The sequence below is a fragment of the Rhincodon typus genome, chromosome 11, assembly GCF_021869965.1.
Source record: "Rhincodon typus isolate 14 chromosome 11, sRhiTyp1.1, whole genome shotgun sequence".
Classification (NCBI taxonomy): Eukaryota; Metazoa; Chordata; class Chondrichthyes; order Orectolobiformes; family Rhincodontidae; genus Rhincodon; species Rhincodon typus.
Genome location: NC_063342.1, coordinates 1,158,624 through 1,168,596, shown reverse-complemented (window position 1 = coordinate 1,168,596; position 9,973 = coordinate 1,158,624). Strand labels below are relative to the sequence as shown.

Here is a 9,973-nt window from a genome sequence, read left to right as displayed (position 1 = left end):
CTGCTTGGCCTGCTGTGTTCATCCAGCCCTGCACCTTGTTGTCTCAGTTTTTCTCTCTGTTTGGTTTCTTCACCAGCAGCCATCGACACAGTTTTAGAAACAGTAGACAAAGCGTTCTGAACTCGACTAGCATGGTCAGTTGTGATTTAATTAGCTAATCATGGTGATGGCCATTGACATTTCCACCTGGACTAGTCTGCGCTCTGGTCACCCTCAGTGGTGTTCCTCCAAGTGGTGTTCAAGAGGAACACTGCTTTATCAGCTGAGGAATGGTGAGATTGTACATAGCCCACAGCAGGGAGTTTCCTTTGCCCATGTTTCACCTGATGCCATGAAATCTCATGAGGTCCGGAGTCAATATAACGACACCTAAGGAAACGTCTTCCTGCCCATGTACCACTGTACTGTGACCTGTGATGGGTTTGTCTTGCTGATTGGACGAGACATACCCAAGGGATAGTAATAATAGTGTCAAGGGACCTAGTTTAAAAATGTTTGTTCATGGGATGTGGTTATTGTTAACTGGCCAGCATTTGTTGCCTATCCCTAATTACCCTGTAAGATACGATTCCACGTGTATAACAATATCTTCCTTTGCTTAATTTTATCGTGACAATGGACGACAATCCTGAATTAATTACAGACGTCTTGAACTTTTAAGTAAGACAGGTTGAGTTTTTTTTAGAAAAAGGGCATAAATGCCAGGGTTGGCTAATAATGGAATTCTGTGACAGGTTGGATAATTCCTGTATGGATTATGCTCACCCTTGACAGAGACTGTGGATTGTCGCAGCTGGAAGGGTGTCAAGGAATTTCAGAGAATTATTTCAAAGGAGAAGGTACAATGCAAATGTACGGAACCTCCAAAAGTAGGTGGAGATGGTCAGGGAGGCAGCTGAAACAGTCAGATGGACTCTCTCTGAAAACAGAGTGTCTTTGGAGAAAAGGAGGCCCCATGGGAGGAAGGAGAGACGGAATCCCTCAACCCAGTGTCAGTGACAGGCTTCGTGCCATGTAAGTACAGTAAACATTTCCTGGTTTAACCGTAATTTCCCTTCGTGTTTGCAATGACATGTTGCCTCCTTCATGATAATTTAAGCAAAATACTGCAGATAACAGAAATATGAAGTAAAAACAGAAAGCGCTGGAGAAACTCAGCAGGGCTAGCAGCATCTGTGGAGAGTCCAATATGACTTTTCTTTGGAACTTAGTTTGTCAAGTATAAATCCCCAGTCTGCTATGGGAGGCAAAGAGGGAGCATAAATAGGATTTATTCCACAAATCATGGAGGTATAATCTGGGGACATAGATTTAAGGTGAGAAGAAGTCTAAGAGGAGAATTGAGGAGGATGTTTTTCACTCAGAGCGGAGTGGGAATCTGGAAGTCTTTGCCTGAAAGAGTGATTGAGTCAGAATGTCACGTAACATTTAAGCAGTGGTTAGACATTCACTTGCATTCCTATAATCCCCAGGGCTATGAGAAGAGCTAGAAAATGGAATTAGTGTAGTCAGATTTTCATTGACTGGTGCTGACATGACAGGGTGGCATGGTGGCTCAGTGGTTAGCACTACTGCCTTGCCAGCACCAGAGACCCGGGTTCAGTTCCAGCCTCAGGTGACTTTCTGTGTGGAGTTTGCACATTCTCCCTGTATCCGAGTGAGTTTCCTCGGGTGCTCTGCTTTCCTCCTACAGTACAAAGGTTAGGTGGATTGACCATGGGAAATTGCACATAGTGCCCACTAATGTGCAGACTAGGGAAATGTAGGGTTACAGGTATAGGGTAAGGAGAGGGGATGGCCGTTGTTGAGATGCTGTTCAGAGGGATGGTGTGAGCTCAATGGGCCAAATGGCCTGCTTCCACAGTCAGGATTCTATTATTCTGAGATGGGCCGAATGGTCTCCTTCTGTGCTGAAAACATTGATGAGTCCAATGAACGAAGAACTCGGCCCTTCAAGCCTGCTCTGCTGTTCAGCAAGATTATGGCCATTAGGGCTGCCCATGCCAGCAAAAATGGCTGACAAAAGCCCCAACAAGCTTTGCGATATGTTTAACAGAAATTAGAGAGTATGAGAAAGGCTTATGTTCTCAGCACTTAAAACAATAGCTGTCTGTTTAAATAAGATTGGGTGTACAACATTCTTTGCTATCCTAAAGATAAGAACATTTCATACCAATTAGTTATTTCTGTTAAGTTTTTTCTAATCAATCAGTTAAATTACTACAAGTGGGTTTTAATTAAAATTCTTCAAGATAATCATAGATATAATTTCCTAATAAATTATAGATTTAACACATAAAAGCATTAAACAAAATATTAGGAAAAAAACATTTAAAAACTAATTACGATTAATAGAGAGAGGCCTCCCTATCTCTTATCAAGGACAGCGGCTAAGAGAGTTGGAATGGTCAGAAACCTCAAAGAAGACTCTGTTATTGTCTTGTACAAAATAGCAGACACAGACTTCATAGTTGAGAAATAAAAGGTCACAAGTGACCATGGAGAGTTCGGTTTCCCACAGACCAAAAGGGCCCATTCAGATCACAGCAACAAACACTTACTAATAGAGTGAGGTATTGGAAACCTAGTCATAGTTCAACAATCCAGCACTAATTAACCAATAGTATACAGCGAGAGGGAGCATGTGTTGCCATGTTACTGTTCCAAGAAAAATGTATAAAAGACAATGTACTTGTATTTAAAATTAAGGTGTCATTGACTTTTCTTCTGATCTGAGCTGAAGATTAAGGGGGTGATTAGACCCTCACATCGAGGCCAGATTTGGAATAGTCTTTGGCCTCTCCCTGCATTGTACCGATAGATGCGTGAATAGAGTGCCTTGAACTGTGCCGTCTCCTAAAAATTTATTACCTCTGTTAACTCGCACCAACGATGGCTGATCTGATTTTAGAGATAGTAGGAACTGCCGTTGCTGGAGTCTGAGATAACAAGGTGTGGAGCTGGATGAACACAGCAGGCCAGGCAGCATCAGAGGAGCAGGAAAGCTGACGTTTCGGGTCTGGATCCTTCTTCAGAAAAAGATCTGATTTTAACCTGAATTCTACATTCTTGCATAGTCCCTATAATCAAGAATCTATTTACCTCTACTTTTAAAAAATCTTTAAAGGTGCTGCATCCACTGCCTTTTGAGGAAGGGAATTCCGAAGATTCTCAACACTCAGAGGAAAAATGTTTCCCCATCTCTGTCTTAAATGGGTGACCCTTTATTTGTAAACAATGACCTATATGAGTCAATAATGCGGTTAACCTTTGGTTTAAATTTAAACTAAATTTTGCCATTAACTATCAGTCATCTAACTGATACATTCTCCACTACAATAGCTCAACCACTTGGAATTCAGTGGCAACCCAAGTAGCATGCTTCTAGTTCTATTTTTCCCCTTCCCAGAAGTGTTATCGCAACTTGAGCGACCTTTCCACCAAAATCATCATGATTCTGTTTTTGCTTTATTTAAACTAATAATCACCACCAGTAAAACACCCGTGTAGCCAATTGAGATGGCAGCGGAGTAACGTGCTCCAGCTGGTGCTCTTCTGCTGTCCAGCTCCATTTCCTCTTGCTTTTTTTCCTCTTGCTGCAGTTTTTCTTCGCCCCCTCCAAATTTTAACTTCGTAAAGTACCCTACCTGGAGGGAACGGAGAATGGAGTCCAACACTAGCCTAGTGTGGGAGCCGAGTCGCGACCTGAGCGTCTGAGTTCCGGAAACGAGTTGTGGCCGGTGTGGCAGCAGAACAAGCGCAGGCCGAGTTCCGGAAACGGGCTGTGGCGGGAGTGGGAGCCGAGCGAGCGTGGGGTGAGCTGGGAGCTAGGAGCCGAGTTGCAGCCATATCCCGGAGTGGGAGCAGAGCAAGCCCAGGCCGGTTCGGTGAATGAGTCATGGAGGCAAGTCTGGGACAGAGGCTGGTTCATGGAGGCAGTGAGGCCTCGCGTTCTGAAACCCAGCACGCACAGACTCAATGAGAAAGGACTATAAGTTGAGTACTTTGAAGACACTTTTTATTCTCTTTCTGGACTTTTAAACTCTATTCCCATGTTAGTCTTTTGTTTTAGTATTTCAATTCTGTAACAACACTTAACGTACCTGTACCGAGGTACACTGTACCTAAGATGGTGCCGAGAGGCGACATTACAAACTTCTCACTGCACTCATTCACATGCAGATGATAATAAAGGCTATTCTATTCTGTTCTACTTACACGCAAAGCCCATATTGGATGCCTCTGCTTCTAAAATATAACAATGTTGTTTCCTGCTTGTATTGGTATTCTTGCTAATTGGCCAGTGAGTGCAAAAGACAAATTCCAACAAAATATTAGAGATAGTAAGAACTGCCGATGCTGGAGTCTGAGATAACACAGTGTGGAGCTGGAGGAACACAGCAGGCCAGGCAGCATCAGAGGAGCTGGAAAGTTGATGTTTTGGGTCGGCAGCCTTCTTCAGAAATGGGGGAGGGGGGAAGTGAGCTCAGAAATAAATAGAGAGCGGAGGGGGTGGGGCTGGGGACAGTAGGTGGGATGGTGATAGGTGAGCGCAGGTAAGGAGTGGTGGGGATTGGTCAGTGAAGGGGGAGGAGTGGATAGGTGGGAGAGAACAAACAAGAACAAAAAACAAAGAAAATTACAGCACAGGAACAGGCCCTTCGGCCCTTCAAGCCTGCGGTGACATGCTGCCCATCATAACTAAAACCCCCTACCCTTCCGGGGACCATATTCCTCTATTCCCATCCTATTCATGTATTTGTCAAGATGCCCTTTAAAAGTCACTATAGTATCTGCTTCCACTACCTCCCCCAGCAGCAAATTCCAGGCACCCACCACCCTCTGTATAAAAAACTTGCCTTGTACATCACCTTTAAACCTTGCTCCTCACACCTTAAAACCCATGGCCCCTAGTAACTGACTCTTCCACCCTGGGAAAAAGCTTCTGATTGTCCAGTCTGTCCATGCCCTTCATAATCTTGTAGACATCTATCAGGTCGCCCCTCAACCTCCGTCATTCCAGTGAGAACAATTCAAGTTTCTCCAACCTCTCCTCATAGCTAATGCCCACCATACCAGGCAGCGTCCTGGTAAATCTTTTCTTTACCCTGTCCAATGCCACCACATCCTTCTGGTAATGTGGGCGACCAGAATTGAACACAATATTCCAAATGCAGCCTAACTAAGGTTCTATAAAGCTGTAACATTACCTGCCAATTTTTAAACTCAGCGCCCCGGCCGATGAAGGCAAGCATGCCATATGCCATGTTGACTAGCTTTTCCACCTGCTTTGCCACTTTCAGTGACCTGTGTACCTGTACATCCAGATCCCTCTGCCCATCAGTACTCTTAAGGGTTCTGCCATTTACTGTATATTTTCCATCTGGATTAGACCTTCAAAAATGCATTACCTCACATTTTTCTGGATTAAACTCCATCTGCCATCTCTCTGCCCAAGTCACCAACTGATCTATATCCAGCTGTATCCTTTGACAGTCCTCATCGCTATCTGCAATTCCACCAACCTTTGTGTCATCGGCAAACTTACTAATCAGACCAGTTACATTCTCCTCCAAATCATTTACAAACAGCAAAGGTCCCAACACTGATCCCTGAGGAATATCACTAGTCATAGCCCTCCATTCAGAAATGCACCCTTCCACTGCTACCCTCTGTCTTCTATGACTGAACCAGTTTTTTATCCATCTTGCAAGCTCACCTCTGACCGTTGACTTTACCTTCTGTATCAGTCTGCCATGAGGGACCTTGTCAAAGGCCTTACTGAAGTCCATGTAGACAACATCCACTGCCCTACCCTCATCGATCATCTTCGTCACTTCCCCAAAAAACTCAACCAAGTTAGTGAGACACGACCTCCCCTTCACAAAACCAGGTTGCCTGTCGCTAATATGCCCATTGATTTCCAGGTGGGAGTAAATCCTGTCTTAAAGAATCCTCTCCAGTAATTTCCCTACCACAGACGTAAGGCTCACCGGCCTGTAATTAGCTGGATTATCCCTGCCACCCTTCTTAAACAAAGGAACAACATTGGCTATTCACCAATTCTCTGGGACCTCCCTGTAGCCAGTGAGGATACAAAGATTTCCCTCAAGGTCCCAGCAATTTCCTCCCTTGCCTTTCTCTTGTTCTCGGGTATATCCCATCAGGCCCTGGGGACTTGTCTACCTTAATGTTTTTCAAGATCCCCAATACCTCCTCCCTTTTGATTACAACATGACCCAAACTATCGACACACCCTTCCCCAGACTCATCATCCACCAAGTCCTTCTCTATGGTGCATACTGATGCAAAGTACTCATTTAATACCTCGCCCATTTCCTCTGGCTCCACGCATAAATTCCCTTCCCTGTCCTTGAGTGGGCCAACCCTCTGCCTGGCTACCCTCTTGCTCTTTATATATGTATAAAAAGCCTTGGGATTTTCCTTAATCCTGTTGGCCAATGACTTTTTATGACCCCTTTTAGCCCTTCTGACTCCTTGCTTAAGTTTCTTTTGACTTTCCTTGGTTCCACCCTTGCTTCATGTGTTCCCAGCCTCCTAGTCTTGATAAATGTTTCCTTTTTCTTTTTGATTAGGCTCACAATATCTCTCATTATCGAAGGTTCTCTAAACTTGCCATACCTATCCTTCATCCTTAAAGGAACATGATGGTCCTGAGTTCCCAGCAACTTACACTTGAAAGCCTTCCACATACCATTTGTTGATTTGTAGAAGACGGACAGGTTGTGTCAGGTCAAGGAGGCGGGGATGAGAGGGAGGGTTGGACATGGGATGAGGCAGGGAGTGGGGAGATTTTGAAACTGGTAAAATCCATGTTTAGGCCATTGGGTTGTAGGCTCCCAAGGTGGAATATAAGGTGCTGCTCCTTCAGTTTCCGGGTGGCATCCTTGTGACACTGGAGGCGGCCCAGGATGGACATGTCACCCAGGGAGTGGGAGAGGGTAGTTGAAATGGTTCGTGACCAGAAAGTGTTGTCATTTGTCATGAACAGAGCGCAGGTGCTCTACAAAGCAGTCTCCAAGTCTCTACTTGGCCTCACCAATGTAGAGAAGGCCACATCGGGAGAGTGGATGCAGTAGATCAAGTTGATGGATGTGCAGGTGAACCTCTGCCTGATGTGAAAGGTTTGTTTGGTGCCTTGAATGGAGGTGAGGGGGGAGGTGTAGGGGCAGGTGTAACACTTCCTGTGGTTGCAGGGAAAGGTGCCAGAAAGTGGTTGGGCTAGTGGGGAGTGTGGAAATACTTCTAATTTTAGCAACAGAATTTGGTTTACCCTTTTTATATTTGTTTTCCACCCATAGTATATGTCGTATTATAATGAGGTCAGCCAGGTGGACTCATCATAGAGTCATATAGCATAGAAACAGACCCTTCAGTCCAACCAGTCCATGTTGACCATAATCCCAAATTAAACTAGTCCCGCCTGTCTGCTCCTGACCCATATCCCTCCAAACCTTTCCTATGCATGTACTTATCTGAATGTCTTTTAAATGTTGTAACTGTACCCGCATCCACCACTTTCTCAGGAACTTCATTTCACACGTGAATCACCTTCTGTGTAAAAAATTTGCCCCTCATGTCTTTTTAAATCTCTCTCCTCTCATCTTAAAAATATGTTTCCTTGTCTTGAAATCCCCCATCCAAAAGAAGACACCTATCATTAACACAATCTATCTCCTGATTGGGACTGTTAATCTGTTCCAATCAGGGAACCCTGGCAGACAGACATAAACAGGAGTGTCACAGGTTCTGTTCATTCTGAGAGCTGGATCTGAGGAAACTGCATCAATGTCAAGGACTTCGCACATGTAAATAAAGAGTGACCGGGTAATGGGATACCGGCCTGTGGCAAAAAGAGAAAAGCGTGCTTCTGAAGAAATTTGCTCACAGCAGTTGTCTTTGTCTTGGGTAAGCATTTCTGGTACCATGCCGTGATTTGGGAAGCTTAACTCGTTCAAACCTGCTGTTGAACACTGGGCCCACTATGTAGAAAGAATGCTTTTTTTTTCCAGGCAAATGACATTGAGCAGATGAAAAACAAAGTAATTTTCCAGTGGACCCACAGCTTTTTTGGTTATTAGGAACCTAGCTTTCCCTAAGGCACCAGATACTAAAACGTTTTAAGAGTTGGCGGATTTAGTTAAGGAATATTACAACCCCAAGCGTCCTCTAATTCTGAATCACTATCAGTGTTATTCGGCAATTCAAGAACCAGGGGAATTCGTATGGGGATTTTTGACAAGGTTAAGACGACTGGCAGAGGCATGTGACTTTGGTTTAACCTTTAATGAGATGCTGAGAATTGGCTCTGAGGGAGCTGGATCAGTGTCGAGGACTTTCCCCATGTAAATAAATGGGGACTTCGTGATGGGATACCAGCCTTTGTGGAGTTATTTCAGTGTCAGTGTAAAATTGTTCACTTTATGTCTGTCTTAATTGTGATTATGTGTGAGTTTTGGGGTTTTGATGGAATATAGTTTAAGTTGCATAAATTAGAAGTCATGTCATTTTAATGATATTATGGCTTCAAGAGGTATATTTTGTCCTTTTTTTTGGTTTGAAGAGAGGTTTTGAGCCGTAGTTGTCAAGCTGTCTATTCAAAGTTAATAAAGTAAACAGCTTGCGAGGCCTTGAGTTTTTTTTTAAAAGTCAGAATAATAGATTCAGCATGAATAGCTGGAGTCAGGCTTCCACATAACCAAGTTTATAGTTTAACTTTTAGCAGTTGCTGAGGCTTGAAATTGACTGTGGAATCTCTCTGTGTGTCTCTCTCTCTCTCTTCCCCTCCCCCACCCCCGCTGCCAGAATCCCATGTGAGACAATCTGTCTTACTGATACTGCCTTTGCCAAAGGTGTGTTTATCAGATGTTACCATATTTGAACAGTTGCTGTTTAGTAGTTGAATAGCGTATTATTTTTAAAATTACTTGGTTGGTGGGGGGGGGTGGTAGTTGTTTAAACACTGAATGGGGGGTATTGTTTTCAAATTACTGGGGCCATGTTATGAAAATCTCGCTGCAGCTGCAGCAGCAACAGGAGCTGCAGCTGATGGGCAGGCAGTTTGTAGGCTGTGTAGCCCGTGCTAGGCCCCATTCCGAGCACCAGAAGGCCTAGTTTGGAGGCAGCCAGAGACAAGGCGGGAACAGTGCTGGGATCTCAGTCCCTGGAGCTGTTTGAGCAGAAGAGGTTGAGTGAAGTATGAGAAGGTAAAGGAGGGAGGGCAGATAGTTAGTTGTGTGATCAGGCAGTTGTAGACCAGGTAACCACTTCCATCTTATCCATCTGAGGACAAAGAGGAATTCTACTCCAGCCTTGACCAGTCTCTCTCACAGGTCTCTGCAGTGGACAAACTAATCATCTTCGGCGACTTCAATGCCAAAGTTGGCAAAAATGCACCCCTTGGGGCGATGCATTCAGGAAAGAAGGATTTGGGAAGCAAAACTCCAACGGCACCCTTCTCCTGACCAAATGCAGTGAACACAACTTTCTCATAACCAACACATTGTTCCATCAAAGGGACAATGGCAGTACCAGTGCTCCAAACACTGGCACTTGCTTGACTACATCATCGTCAGAATGAGGGATCAGGAAGACATTAAAATCATATGTGCTATGACAGGAGCCGATGACTGCTGGACGGCCTAATCTGAGCCAGGATCAACATAAATATAGCAGCGCTGCAGCGGAGACAGAAGCAGTGCCGCAAAAACTTCAACACTGAGGCACTCAAAGACTTGGAAAAAATAGCTTCATACAACCAACTCGTCTCCACAAACCTAGCAACCCTGAGCGATACCGAGTCACTGGATTCCAACAGCCTCTGTTTCGCCCTCAAGGCCTCCATCATCAATGTCTGCAAAAACCTGGTCGGTCACTTAACAAGGGAACACTAAGACTGAGATAACAAGGTGTAGAGCTGGATGAACGCAGCAGGCCAAGCAGCATCAGAGGA

General features: G+C 44.5%; 1 long non-coding RNA gene across 1 annotated transcript in view; it reads left to right on the top strand.

The window, feature by feature from the left end:
• LOC125484467 overlaps positions 1-4,217 on the top strand; it is a 9,713-nt gene extending 5,496 nt beyond the window's left edge. The window contains exons 2-3 of the long non-coding RNA XR_007263305.1: positions 735-1,014; positions 3,603-4,217. This is a non-coding gene — a long non-coding RNA (uncharacterized LOC125484467). The remainder of the gene's footprint in view (positions 1-734; positions 1,015-3,602) is intronic.
• Positions 4,218-9,973: the final 5,756 nt, after the last annotated feature.